The sequence below is a fragment of the Eriocheir sinensis genome, chromosome 15, assembly GCF_024679095.1.
Source record: "Eriocheir sinensis breed Jianghai 21 chromosome 15, ASM2467909v1, whole genome shotgun sequence".
In the NCBI taxonomy this organism is placed as follows: domain Eukaryota; kingdom Metazoa; phylum Arthropoda; class Malacostraca; order Decapoda; family Varunidae; genus Eriocheir; species Eriocheir sinensis.
Window position 1 is genome coordinate 3,680,637 of NC_066523.1, and position 14,425 is coordinate 3,695,061.

At 49.3% G+C, this 14,425-nt stretch overlaps 1 protein-coding gene across 5 annotated transcripts in view; it reads right to left on the reverse strand.

Moving 5' to 3' along the window:
* LOC126998780 (protein C-ets-2-like) overlaps nucleotides 1-14,425 on the reverse strand; it is a 267,281-nt gene that overhangs the window by 199,622 nt on the left and 53,234 nt on the right. Inside the window, exon 1 of one of the 5 annotated variants that reach the window (XM_050860814.1) lies at nucleotides 8,706-9,005. The exons of 3 other annotated variants lie outside the window; for them this stretch is intronic. The gene's annotated coding sequence lies outside the window, so the exon portion shown is untranslated. Of the gene's footprint in view, nucleotides 1-8,701; nucleotides 9,006-14,425 lie in introns of those variants that run through there. One more of the 5 variants, XM_050860817.1, reaches the window with a different exon arrangement.

Sequence of the window (14,425 nt, forward strand, 5' to 3'; positions counted from 1 at the left end):
GTGGTGGTGGTGGTGGTGATAGGTGATGGTGGTGGTGGTGATGGTGGTGGTGGTACAGGAGGAGGAACAAAGATCAGAGTAATAAAGCTTCATTCTGATTTCCTGTTCGTTTCCTTCATCCACTGCTCCACTCCGTCCCTCCCCTCATCCATCCGCTCTCCTAATTGCTTTTTTAATAACATGTTACTTGTATGAAGGATGAGAGGGAGGAGGAGAAGGATAATGAGATGAAGGAGCAATGATTAAGTGTAGGTGGGCGTTTTTTACCTCTGCATCAACTTAATCACCAGCACCTCATGAAGCAGCACTCGACGTGACCTGCAGAGGGCGGTCAGAGAGGTATCGGGTGCAATGATGTTGAGAGGCAGTGTGGTGGTAGAGGAGGGAGAGAGGGAAGGAAGGAAGAAGAGGAGGAGAGAAGAAAGGAGGGAGGAGGCGAGCGAGTCATGCCTGCCCGCGGTCCTCAACGCTGCCCCACATGAGCCGCGGGAGACGCTCGATCGGTACCTCCTCTCGCCAACCTGCCTTGTGAATGGGCGAGTGAGTACGTCGCTTTTGCCAACAGCTGATCCCCGGACGTGCACCACGGAGCTTTGGGGCACGAGCAGAGAAAGGCAAGGGGCGGCAGAACGGTGCCCTCCTTGCTGCTGCTCCTGCCGGGCCCGCCACTTAGTGACGGGCCATTAACAACGTGATAAGGTGGAGAAAATCCCGGTGTGAGGTTATCTGTCAGTTAATGGCAAGTTGGACATCCACACTGCCCTTCCTCCAGAACCCCTCCCTCCCTGCTTCCTCATACCCCCCACCCCCCTCCCCCCGCCTTCCTCCTCCACGGCTCCTCTCCCTCTTGTTCCCTCCTTCCCCTCCCGCAGCCTCCGAGTTGTGAATGAATCACAAATAGGGATGCCAATAATGATTTCCAGCGTGGTCCAAGAGGCGGCGTGCAGTGGAGGTGCTGGCCTCGTGCACGCCCCGCCCGCCGCACCCTGCCACACGTGCGTGCCGCCCTGCCATGCCCTTCACAGCCCCTGCCGGTGACGCTGTTTTCCCGTGTGCAGAATTCTATATTTACAGTTACGGCTGGGAGAGTTGCCAGAGCCTCGGCTGCAGGGGAATTATTGGGGCTGAGTCACTGGCTGAATCGTCGATTGAGACGATGAAACGGGACGAGGAGAGGGACGCGGGATCACGGCGAGGGGGCAGGTGCTAAATGGGAGAATAGTAAGGGCGTGGCATGGCGAGTGTAGCTGCATGGTGTGGGCGGAATGGAATGAAAAAAAAATCGAGGAAAGAACGATAGAAGGTCGCTTGGTGGTGAGAAGGATGAGGGATGAAGTTGTGAGACGGTCAGTGAATGGATGATGGAGTGGAGGCGGGTTTACCCTGTTGAGGAGGGGGGGGGGGGTAGACTGAAGGGAAGGGAGGAGAGGGATGAGGCACTCCAGGAGATTCCCTTCCTGGTCATCTCATGACGAGGCGGTCTGCATCCTGGCTGGCTAAGTGCCCCCTGCACCCCAACCACACGTCGCCTAAGGAGCGGCAGCATATGCGGATCCGCCCACACAAAGGCCGCCCTTCCCCCGCCCTCGGCCCGTAGTTCCGTCCTCGTAATACTATTACCTCCTCTCCACTGATTAGTGGCGGTGGAGGCGGGAAGGCACGGATTTGTGATGCGTGACTGGCAAAGATTTTCAACTTCATAATGAATTAAGGATGAAGTTTTGATTCAGAGGAACGTGACAAGGTCTCCTTCGAGCTAATCCTTTGACTTGGCCGACATCGTCAAGCTTCTTGGTATGGAAAGCAGAGAGAGATACTAGGAAATGAAACGGAGCGCGTTACAAGGCTAAGTCGACGCGTCACGAGTGCCGCATTGTGGTGGTTGTTATGGCAGGCACACAACCAGAACTGAAGTGGTTACGGGGGACATAACTATAGATATATCTAATTTAGTACGCGCCTCTAGGGCAGTATGAACGGAGTGAGGGTTTCTGTGGTTGTGAATAAGTGAAGTTGTCTCGAAGGCGAGATTTCTGGGGCTGTTGCCGAGAGAACAGAGCACTTCTATTTCACGGCAAACCTTGTAAACCTCGAACTGCGCAAAAGTCTGCAGTGAACTGCGTAAAAGGCTGCATAAGGAAACTGCGTCATAGGTTGTTTAAGGGCATAAACGAACACAGCGGTTCTGCTCTGACAGTGCAGAAGATCTGGTTGCTACCCCAGCCAGGGTAGTGTAGTTATTTTCCAGTCCTCTTACTAAATAATAATACATAAACCTGAGTAGACACAGAAGAATTAATATACAACAAAATGTATAAATTAATAATAAATTAACAGAATATATATATATATATATATATATATATATATATATATATATATATATATATATATATATATATATATATATATGCATTATTTAAATAGACAAATAAGTGAAACAATTACACGAATATATCAATAAGTACAATAAGTAAACAATTATTCGACAAAGATATCAGTCAACCAATCGATAAATACGTGACCCAACTCTGATTGACACTAACATTCATTTCGATGAGAAAGAACACAAACATTTTAGCGCTGCCATTCTGACGAGCGCCAAGAAAACCGGACTGCTGCACAAACCAGCGGCTGAATAGTGACGAGATGAAGAGGAATAAGAGCCGGCAGGCAGAGTGGTGACCTGCCATCACCGCCTTGGTTACGAAACACCGAGATCTGCAGCGCCATGACACACTGGCATTATCTTCACCATCATCACCACCATCGGCAAAAAATGTAGATAACGTAATGCCACAGAGAGAGAGAGAGAGAGAGAGAGAGAGAGAGAGAGAGGCATTCGGAAGTAACACTCAGGGGCCCGGTAAGCATGTATCAGTGCCACTCACACTAACAACGCACACAAGCACACACAACGCCCAGTATTTGCAGTGTAAGCTCCCCGCGGGCCCGCCTGACTGGACGTGCAAACAAACACACCGCCTGTCGGGAAGCAGCCAAGCGGGGGAAGGGAGGTGAATGAGGAGGCGGGGCGGAGGGAGGTGCGGGTGAATGAGGACCGTTTGGGTGGAGTAAATCAGAGGAAGAAATGGTAGGTAAAAGAGAGAGAGGGAGGAGATGGTAGGTGAGGGGAGACTTGGGTGAATGAAACGGAGGGGAGGGTTAAGGGAGACGCCGGTGAATGAAATCGTAGTGGAGAAAAATCCTATTGAATGAAGACCATTTTTAGATGAAGAAGACGAGAGGGAGACGTAGATGATAGGTGAGGGGAGACTTGGGTGAATGAAACGGAGGGAAGGGTAGAGTCAGACGCCGGTGAGTGAAGATGCGTGGTGGAGCGAAATGCTGTTGAATGAAGATGGTTTGAGTGAAAGAGACCAAAGGGGGAGCGATATATGGTATGGGAGACTTGGGTGAATGAAGGAGCATGGTTGAAGAAGGTACGAGTGAATGAAGAAGCGGGGTAGAGGGAGGAAAATCATAGTGAAGGAAAACCGTTTAATATCAGAGGGAGACTGTGATGGTTTATGTGAGGAGAGACTTGAAGGGAAAACATCAATGAAACAGCGAGGAGGGTTGAGGAAGGTACTATACATACTTTTATACAGGTGAATGAAGAGAGGCGTGGCGGAGTGGAGTAATGGTGAATGAAGATGCTTTGAGTAGAGATCAGAGGGAGAATGAAATGGTTTATGAGAGGGGAGACTTGAGAGAATGAAAAGATGAATGAAACAGCGAGGGGGGTTGAGGAAGGTACTACAGGTGAATGAAGAGAGGCGTGGGCGTAGTGGAGTGAAATGCTTGTGAATGAAAACTGAGTGGGTGGAGGAGATCATAGGGAGAATGAAATGGTTTACGTGAGGGGAAACTTGGAAGAAGGAAAAGGTGAATGAAACAGCGGGGTGGGTAGAAGATACAGGTGAATGAAGAAGCATGGCGGAATGAAATACTAGTGAATGAAGACCGAGTGAGTGGGAGGAGATCAGAGGGAGAGATATATATAGGTGAGGGGAGACTTCAGGGAGAGAGAAAAGGTGAATGGAGCGGCGGGGAGGGTCGAGGGAGGTGCTGGTGAATGAGGAGGCGTGGTGAAGGAAAAATGCTTGTGAATGAAGATCGAGTGGGTGGGTGAGACCAGGGGGAGAGAGACGGTAGGTGTGGGGAGACTTGACCTCGTGAAAAAGTACTTGTAGGGGAGACTAAAAGGATGGCTGAGTGAGGAGAAAAGTTAGGAGGCGAAAGGTGCATTGGGAAGAAGGGAGAGGAGGGGAAGGGGGTGGCAAGAGGGAGTTAAGAGATGCTGGGGAGGGCAGACATGAATGAAGATAGGGGAGGAAGGAGCATGAGGGAGAATATTATTGGACGAGGAGGGTGCGAGTACATAGGTAGACCAGAGAGAGAGAGAGAGAGAGGGAAGGGGTGTGTGAGGTAGAAGAGCGTTAGGTGCCGTAAACTTCAAGATAGTAAGGGAACGCAAGGAGATTGGCGCTACCTTATGACACCTTGGCATTTAGACCACCCGAAACCCGAGACAGGGCGGCGAGGTGAGGCACAAAGAGGAGGAGGAGGAGGAGGGGAGCAGACGTGATTACAGCATCCCAGTATGGCAGATGAGGATGAAGAGAAGGAGGAGAACGAGGAGGAGGAGGAAGAGAAAGAGTAGGAGGAGGAGAAAAATGCAGAAAAACAAGAAAAACAAGATAATGATAAAAAAAATAAGTAAAAAGACGAGAGGGATGATAATGATGATGATGATAATGAGGAGGTTAAGGGGGAGGAGGAGGAGACCGTTACAAAGGTGTGTGTGTGTGTGTGTGTGTGTGTGTGTGTGTGTGTGTGTGTGTGTTGCATAGAGGTGTGAAGAGGGACGGGAGGCAGCGGCTTAATGCGTAATGAATGCAGAGAGAGAGAGAGAGAGAGAGAGAGAGAGAGAGAGAGTGTTGATAGCGTTACGACTGGATGCAATGACGGGCCGGGCGACCTTTTAAAGTAAATTCGTTCAGTCACGTGACCCAGATTTGTGTGGCGTGAGAAGCCGTGGTGAGGGAACGGCTTGAGGTGGTGGTGGTGGTGATGAAGGAACGGTGGTGAGTGGGTGATGACTGCTGAGAGAGAGAGAGAGAGAGAGAGAGAGAGAGAGAGAGAGAGAGAGAGAGAGAGATGGACTAAAGCATGAGATCGGGGGTAAAGGGAGTCAAATGGGATGATGGTGAACATTGCTTTGCTGGATGATGCGCAGTGGACGGAAGGAGGAGGAGGAGGAGGAGGAGAAAGAAGCGGATACAACTGGCTTTTCTTGAAGGTTTAATATTAGGAGAGTCAAACAAGTTAAAATGTGCACCTGGGGAAACCTGGGGAAATGCTGTGGTAATCTGAATGTTGCACTTGCCACAGCTGTACCCCGGGGTAAAAGTTCTCCCCCACCATAGGCTCAAGGGTCATTAATTCCAATATCTGCTCTGAAGGATCAAAATAATAGAATTTCTTAATTACTTTACTAGTTTTAATTTATTACTTCCACAAAGTTTTCTTTCCATCCTGCCAGGAACTAAGTTAAAATATTTGGCTTGCAACACGATAAGGATAAAATAGATCTGATCATACAAATCCCCCTCCGCAGAGCAGTGTTTAGCTTCCCTGTCTACAAATCTGTGGGTCTGGGTTAGAGTCCCGACCTGGGCATTCAGTGTGCAGCCCACCCATGTGTTCATCTTTGCTTCCAGGATGGTCGATGAATGTGTATCTGAGGAAGGTAGCGTTTTCTTATACCTGGAACACTCGAGTAACATGTTCCCCTGCAGAGACTTATTCCTCACCAAGAAAACAAAGCACTCCCAAACTATGTGGTAGTGGTAGTGGTTCTGCAGATGACGGGGGTGGAGATGGTTGTGGTGATAGTGGTTACGGCGGTGATGATGTTGATAGTGGTGAACAAGAGGTGCTGGGTGCGGAGGAGAATGGCTCTTTAGTAGTTAGTGATGGTGGTTGTGGTAGGGGCGGCAGCGGTGGTGGTGGTGGCAGTAGTGGTGTTCGTGGTGATGATGGTGGTGATGGTGGAGAGGGAGGGGTCATCGAAGACGTAATATTTAAACGAAAACGATAAAAAAAGGCGCGTTTGTCTCCTTGTTCTGCCTCACTGACTGACCCACATTCCTCCTCCTCCTCCTCCTCTTTCTCCAAACCAAGCGTGCTGAGGCAAGAAGGGGTTAGGGCGTGGATTGGTGGAGGGACTGGAGTGGCGGTGGGTGTGGGGGGGGGGGGGGGGGCTAAACGAGTGACTTCACCACCAACAACAGTCATCACCAATGCAATCAATGTACAGCGTCAACACTTGCTCCCTAGTCATCACAGCTACCCATGGGTCATCGAGGGTCCGTGTGTAATTCACCTCGACCTGATCACGTGTCGGACTCGTAATCGCCAGCAGGTATACCCTCCCGACATGACCAAGTGCTTTTTATCGTCGATCTATGTGTGTGTGTGTGTGTGTGTGTGTGTGTGTGTGTGTGTGTGAGAGAGAGAGAGAGAGAGAGAGAGAGAGAGAGAGAGAGAGAGAGAGAGAGAGAGAGAGAGAGGAAAGGGTAATACACATAGGAAAACTTATCTATGGTCTATCGGTGTTATCTATCGTTGTATCTATCCATTTGAGAGAAACCTGAATTACCTGTTGAACACCTGGCAGAAACAAGAAGCTTCGGGTATTCAATGATATGTTCCTTTTACCTCAACTGTTATTTCTACAATCGCAACTTCAACTTCAACCACTACAATAACAGCAGCAGCAATCACAGCAATAACAACTACATCAAACTCTACTACTACAACTACTACTATATTGAGGTTCAGAGTAAACGGAAGAGGTGGTGGTGGTGGTGGTGTACAGGTCAGCAGGTGGGTGAGATGGTCTGCTGATGGAAGGAGGCTGTCAAGGTGAGGGGGGAGAGGAGGGAGGAGGAGGGGGGAGGGGGTAGGGACGGCAGCTTTGTTGTGGTCAGCAGGGAGGTGGTCTGTGCTCACCTCTACAGCTATTGTTTACTCTACCTCAAGCACCCCCCCCCATCTCACCCCCCCACCCACCTCCCTCTCTCCTCTACCTCACATCAACCAGCCAGTCAGCCTCCCATACATCCCCTTTCTCCATGCCCTCTCACTCTCCTTATTCTTATTCTCTCTACTATCCTTCCTCTCTTCCCTCTGTACAATCCCTTTTTTCCCTTCTATCCCTCCCTCTTTCCCTCCTCTTATCTTTCTACTGTCCATCCTCTCTTCCCTCCCTTTTTCCCTTCAATCTAACCTTTCCCCTCAAGTTCCCTCCCTCCTCTCAAACTCCCTCTATCCTTCCTTTCTTTCCTCTCTACTGCCTTTCACTCCCCTCAATCTCATATTTCCCCTCCTCCTCCATGTGCCCCCCTGTCCCTCCCCTCCCCTTACTCCAACAGCCTCTTCATCCCCGCCCCAACCCCCCCCTCACCTCTTCCCCTTCCATGCATCCTCCTCACAGCCTCCTTCTCTGCATGGCTCCCACTCTTCCTCCATCCTGTCAGCATCCTTCCTTCCTGCCCTGTCATCCACCTTTCCTTTCGTCTCCGCTTATCTCCTTCCAGTTTCATATGTCCTCCCCTCCCCCTCCACCCCCCTCCCTCCCTCCCATCAGTAGCACCCTCCCATCAGTAGCACGAGCTGTTTCCTGTCTCCACCAATGCGCCAATAGATCTTCGACTCTGATAAAGTAAAGACCCACGCCATTAAGTCCAACCGTACACACACACACACACACACACACACACACACACACACACGTAAATAAGTAATTATCAGCGGTTTTCAATCATCCCTTGTTTATTTACTCGTTTGAAGCCTCATAATAATGGTGACGATGATGATGATGCTCGTGATGAAGTTGGCCGTTATAATAATAATAATAATAGGAATAAGAATAAAATTGATGATGATGGTTACAATGATCATGAAAATGATGATGATGATTATAATGATCATGAAAATTATTATAGTGATTTTAATAATATTGATGAGTAATAAAAAATAGAATAATTAAAGTGATAATGATGACACTAATTATTATTTGATGAAGGCAAGTGGATGGGGCGGGGCAGGGCGGGGCGGGCGCGTCCTGTTCCCACGGGCAGCGAGGGTCGTCCTTGTGTAGGCAGCTGACCCTCCATGAGCTGACCCATCCTGACCTGACACAGTGTCACTCTGCCCCGCCACTCACGGCCAAGAGCTAACAAGCGATGTTTGCCTTCCCGCCACATTCACCGCCGCCTCTCGTGTCCTACTTCCCGCCGCGCCACTCATCAAATGTGTTCACACAACACCCACTCACTACCTGCCTTACGCAGACACTAGAGTGGTCCAGTTAATATATGCCAACCATTTCTCTTAATTCCACTCTGTATGGAAAATAATCAAGATGGTTATCCCAGTCCTGTCCGCGCGAGGCCTACACCCAACGGTCTGGCGTCCCCAAACCCCGGCGGCTTGGCACTGTGCCACCCCAAAAGTTTCTAGCCTGCTGTTTTAGGAACTATATATTTCCTTTCAGAATATAACAATTATCTCAAAAATGCAAGTGCGAGAATTTTTGAAATAACTGCTCGTTTTCATAGCAAGAGGTCATGCCACTGACCAGTATGAAGGATAAATTTCACCACACACTAGAACCAACACTGAGCCTTACTTACGGTGTGTTCCTCGGCAGCTGCAAGCACAGGTAAGGCAATAAGAATCCACAAACTCGGCGTCAAGAAGCACTGCCACAATCTTATTCTTGGGCACCAATTCACAGCGTTATGAAAGATCCACTTGAGGGCATCACCAGCACTGAACCGCCCAGCACAGGCCCCAACACCAAGCCACGCCAAGAGCCGCGGCGCTCACCAACCGGCGATTCCACATGAAAATTCCCGCGAACTCAAGACGAATCAGGATAACAAGGAGAAGACGCTCTACCCCTGCGAAGTCCGCGCCAGTCACTTGACAAATGAGCCACGCCGCCGTGACGCTCAAGTCCCCGGGTGTAAGACGGTCTCAGGTTGTAGTTGCCACCGTCTGTTTTTGAGCCTCTATTTACACCCGCGTGGCATCGCTTTCCGGGGCAGTGGCGTCGCTCGGCTGCACGTACCGACGGAGAGGAGTACGGAAGGGGGCACAGAGGCCGTAGAGGAGGGCGCGGAGCAGGTGAGGAGCCGAGACAGAAGTGGAGAGCGAGGTGCTGGCGATCACTGAGTTACATGGGCTGCATCCCGACCTTGGGGGAAACTGGTCACAGGCCTCACGGGTTCGTCTCACTGAAGAGCGTTTGAACAACCTCGCCTTGCCCCCGACCATCAGAGAGAGAGAGAGAGAGAGAAGTTGGGAGGTATAGTATATGAGTTATGAGTGAATGCCTGAGTAAGAGCGAGTGAGTTCAGAGTAGGTGGGCGCTACGCGAAGGAATTTAAATGGCGGGGGAAAATATTGGACAAAGGAAAGAGGAAAGAGGAGACGGTTTAGGCTGTGGAGGTTAGGATGGAGGAGGAGGGTCGGAAGAGGGAAGGGAGAGAGAGGGAGGGAGGGAGGAAGGGGGGGGCGCCGTACTCACTTTTCATGGGGGTGTGGGAGGAAAGGGAGAGCGAGGGAGGGCAGGGGGGAGGGGGGGGAGGGGGGCTTAGTGCTGGGTTCCAAAAAAGACACCAGATCTTGGGTTCAGGCATAAGGGTATGGAGGTGTTTGGACGAGAGAGAGAGAGAGAGAGAGAGAGAGAGAGAGAGAGAGAGAGAGAGAGACGCAATGAATGAACCCATCTTAGCACTGTGAATGAACTGCAAAATCTTCTACTTTTAATTAATTTGTCGCAAGAGGAGTTGGGTGCCATGGGAAGCGATACCAGCCAAGGAAAATAAATACGAGTAGAGCAAAATGGTATACGAAGAAAGGAAAAGGGAGAAAGAAGGAAAGGAAGAGAAGGAAGCAGAGATAACCCAAAGCAAAGGGAGGGGGCGTGAGGAGGGGGAAAGAGGCGGATGGAGAGATGGAGCATAAAAAAGAGTAGGTAACAATACAGAATGAAAGAGGAGGAAAAAATATGGAGGAAGCGGAAGGGACAGCTAGAAAGGGAGAGGGGGAGGGTTGGAAGAGGAAAGTGATGCCGAACGACCATGGGGGGAGGAGTGGAGGGAAGGGGAGGGAGGGAAAGAAGGGAAGAGAGTAAGAAAAGGGGAGTGAAGAGGCATTTAAAACGGAGAGTCGGGGAAGAATGACTGAGATGAATGAACTTAATGACACGTAGAGAAAAAATATATATATAGATAAGAAAAAAATACTCAGCACACGAGAGAGAGAGAGAGAGAGAGAGAGAGAGAGAGAGAGAGAGGACAAATAATACCCTCTCATAGACATATATGTATTCAATTGCAATATCTAAGATGTAAAAAGAAAGAAAGAAAAAAAGAAATGACAAATACAAACAAAACATATAAATAAACGCGTAAGATAAAACAAAACTATATAAAAGATAAGACAATATAAAAATGTCATCCAGTTCCGGCGGTCAGACACACGCAGCAAAAAGTCCCGTAAAACAATAATCGGAAGGAATTCAGCGTAAAAAAGAAAGTCGCGTCGGGGCACAAAACCCGTCCGCGGAGAAGTGGACAGCGCGAGCCCCAACGTTCGTGTATTTTCAAGGGTCGAACTCAAACAGGACGGGAGACAAGGCGTGCACGGTAATGTTGGTTTAATATTCTTCCTGCTTCTGATTCACAAGTCTTTCACCCCACCCTCCACCCTCTCAACCCCCCTTGCCCCTCCCACATCTTTCTGCTCCTCCTGACCGCCTACTCCTCCACCCAGATCTTCTTTCCTCTCCTCTTTTCTTTCCCCTTCTCTCCCTCCCTATTACCTCCTTGTCTCCTTCGCTCTAACCTCCACTTTGTCTTTCTTACTCCCCTTTACCTCCCTCCCCCTGTGCTCTTTTCTCCCCCTCTTCTTCTTCTTCTCCCTTTCTTTTCATTCTCTTCTCTTCCTTTTTTCCTCCCTGTAACTTGTGTAGTCTCTGTAGTTTACCCCTTTATCTTCTTTCCCTTCCCTCCCTTTCCCTTCCCCTCCCTTTCTCTTCTTCCTCTCCCCCTCCCTCTCCCACACCTTCCCTGACCCCACCTTCTCTAAAATATAAGTTCTGCTGGTCATTGTTTTACCTCTTCCTATTTTTTTTCTGGCTCTCTTTCCCTCCCTCTTTCCCTCCCTCCCTCCCTCCCCATCTTCTTTCCTTCCTTTTCTTCCTGCTCTGGATTTCCTTTTTTGTTCTGGTTTTCTGGTTTCGCTATTTTCTTTTATCGTGTCTTTCATACCCGCCACCTGTCGCCTGAAGGGAGAGAGAGAGAGAGAGAGAGAGAGAGAGAGAGAGAGAGAGAGAGAGAGAGAGAGAGAGAGAGAAATCCCGTCCCCAGCTGTCATTCTGTACGCCCTTCAACACCACTTCGTTTGACCAGTGTGTTGCGGTCAAGAGGAAACTCACCCCCACCTTCACCCCGCCACACCACCACCACCACCACTGCCTATCCGTCAATGCCCTCTCTGTCTTCCCCGTCCCACACCCTAATCTCACACCCATCTCACACACACTATCACACCTTACCTTCCCCATGCACACCTTCAGTAACGCCCTCACCTTCCCCTTCCACCTCCATTCATAACATCACGCCACTCCGTTTAAATATCTTCCCGTACCTTGACATCGTACAGCGAGGTTATCCGCCATTTGATTCTGATGTCATATGAAAACGGTCGAAATCATAAGGTGGATACAGTTTCCAGCCTCCATTCTGAGACAACTATTTAGTAATCTTGCCACCATTTCAAATTAAACACCCATCTACTAAAATTGCTGGTGTATTGTTTCCCTAATCTATATTCTATAACAGTATTTTTACAAGCATATATACATAAATGATAAAACAACAATAGAAAAAGGTATTCCTCCTGTCATCTGATCTCCAAAACATCAACATTTTCTCACACGACCACAAAATGTCCCTTCCTGACCCGTGCGATGACTGAAGACCCGTGCAACTCCACCGCCTCCACGCACAGCAACCAACCACCTAACCGCCCCACAACCTCCAACTGCGTCACGTGCACCCACATTGGACCACACCTCCACCACTCCCTCCTCTTTCTTTACCGCTTTCACACACACACACACACACACACACACACACACACACACACACACACACAGCTCCGTAATGGTACCCAAAAGTAAGATCGAAGTTGATAAGTACATAAACATTATTCTTCGGGTATGGCAACTTGCTCTCGTCTCCTCCATCCGGTCAATCTGGACGCGTGAATTTTTAATATTTTTCAGCTGAACAAACAGTGGCAGGCGGAAGAAAGAGATAAGGAAAGCACGCTGGGTACGCGGGTTAAGCGAGCAGTGACGTTTGACCTATGCGTGGGCGGCGCCAGTTCAATATATTCAAACATTATGCACACTTGGTTCGAATGTTTCCTTAATTACTTCATTTCCGGGGGTGGGATTGAAAGCAAGCAATGACGTTTGACCCATGAGTGGCGGCAGTTAAATATATTCAAGCATTATTATACTTGATTGGGTAATGATTTCGACCGTCTTCATAACACTTTTTTTCCTGGGGTAGGCGGTGGCTGAAGTGGAAGCGTGCTGGGCCCACATTCACTACGTGATGGACGACACGAGTTCGAATCCCCACGCTACCACCTCGGATTTTTCAGTCACCGCCGAGTGGCTTAAAACTACCCACATGCTGTCCTGAAGACCACCCATCAACCCGGACTCTAGAGGAAACCGTCCAAGAATCAAGAACGAGTTCCGGGGGGCAGCATGAGCCAAGAGAAGATGGCGCCACTATAAACACTTGCCTGCGCCATGACGGGCTGGGGCCGAATACCATACAGGCCCCTCAAGCAAGCCTACCGGGGCAATAGGCGGAGACGTAAAAAAAAAAAAAAATCTCTTGGCTAACTGTACAGCGCTAGCCAGATAACTTATACGATGATAATGGCATGGTTATCATTTAGCTCCATCGCATATGTTGCCTTATTTGAATCACTGTAGTATACGGCGACAGTGAGCTGACTTAACGAAGGGAAACGAAGGTATACCAAGAGTAACAATTTTCTCAGCAGTTACGTTTCATGGCACAGGTTTTGCATGACACTTTCCCTAATAGTCAGTCCCCTTCTCACTTTTCACCCTCTGCTCTCCCCTAACTTTTAAACCTCTCCCTCCTGTTCCTCATTCTCCCCCATCACCTCTCGAATTCACAGGTAGAAGGAAGCCCATGATAAAATTTTAGACTGTTAGGATATTGCACGAGGGTAGTATAGGAAAACGGGCCGGTAGATGCTTGGTGGATGAGGCGCAGGTAGGTACTGATGAAGCGTTGCATGGGGGATCAGGTGTGTGGTGTTGAAATGCTGATAATGGTGGAAAAATGGAGAGGCAGGTATGTGGTGGTTGAGATGCTGGTAATGGTGAAGAGCAGAAGCAGGTGTGTGGTAGGCTGAGGTGCATGTAATGAGGGAGTTGGAAGGGCAGGTGTGTGGTGCTTGAAATGCTGGTGATAGTGGAGAAAAGGATCAGGTGTGTAGTATAGGCTGAGGTGCATGTAATGAGGGAGTTGGAAGGGCAGGTGTGTGGTGCTTGAAATGCTGGTGATAGTGTAGATATGGAAGACCAGGTGTGTGGTAAGAGGGAGTTGGAAAAGCAGGTGTGTCGTGGTTGAACTGCAGGGAAAGGTGGGTAGATGGAAGCAGGTGTGTGATGGGAGAACAGATGTGGTATAGACAGCCAGTTGTGTAGCGGCACCACCACCACAACCCTGCCCGTGGATATAAACTACCTGGTGCATCCTCTAAACCCATCTGTTTGTTCGTTGCTCGTAGCGGACCACACCTGTCTAAGTCACATACCTGCAATTCGACTTCATGAAACATTTGCTTATCGTACCCTCTCTCTCTCTCTCTCTCTCTCTTGAAGGCAATGGTGATGATGATGGGGGTGAGGGTGGTGGTGGTGGTGCTGGTGAGTCATGTGCTGTTGTTGTTGTTGTTGGTGGTGGTGGTGGTGATGGTATTGGAAATGGTGGTGATGAAAGTTGTGACGATGGTGGTGGTGGAGGTGATGGGAGGGGTTGTGGTAGGGTTGGTAGTGGACATCCATGGTAGTGTTAATAGTTGTGGCGATGGTGGTAGTGGTGGTAGTGGTGGTGGTGGTGATTGTAGCGGTAGTGAAGGGTGATAATGGTGATGGGTGCAGGTGGTGGTAGTGATAGTGATTGCTGCGATTGTGGTAGTGATGGTGGTGATAACGATGATGATTGTGAACATAATATATAGCAGTGGGTGTAGGAAGTGGTGGTGGTGGTTTTGGTGGTGGTGG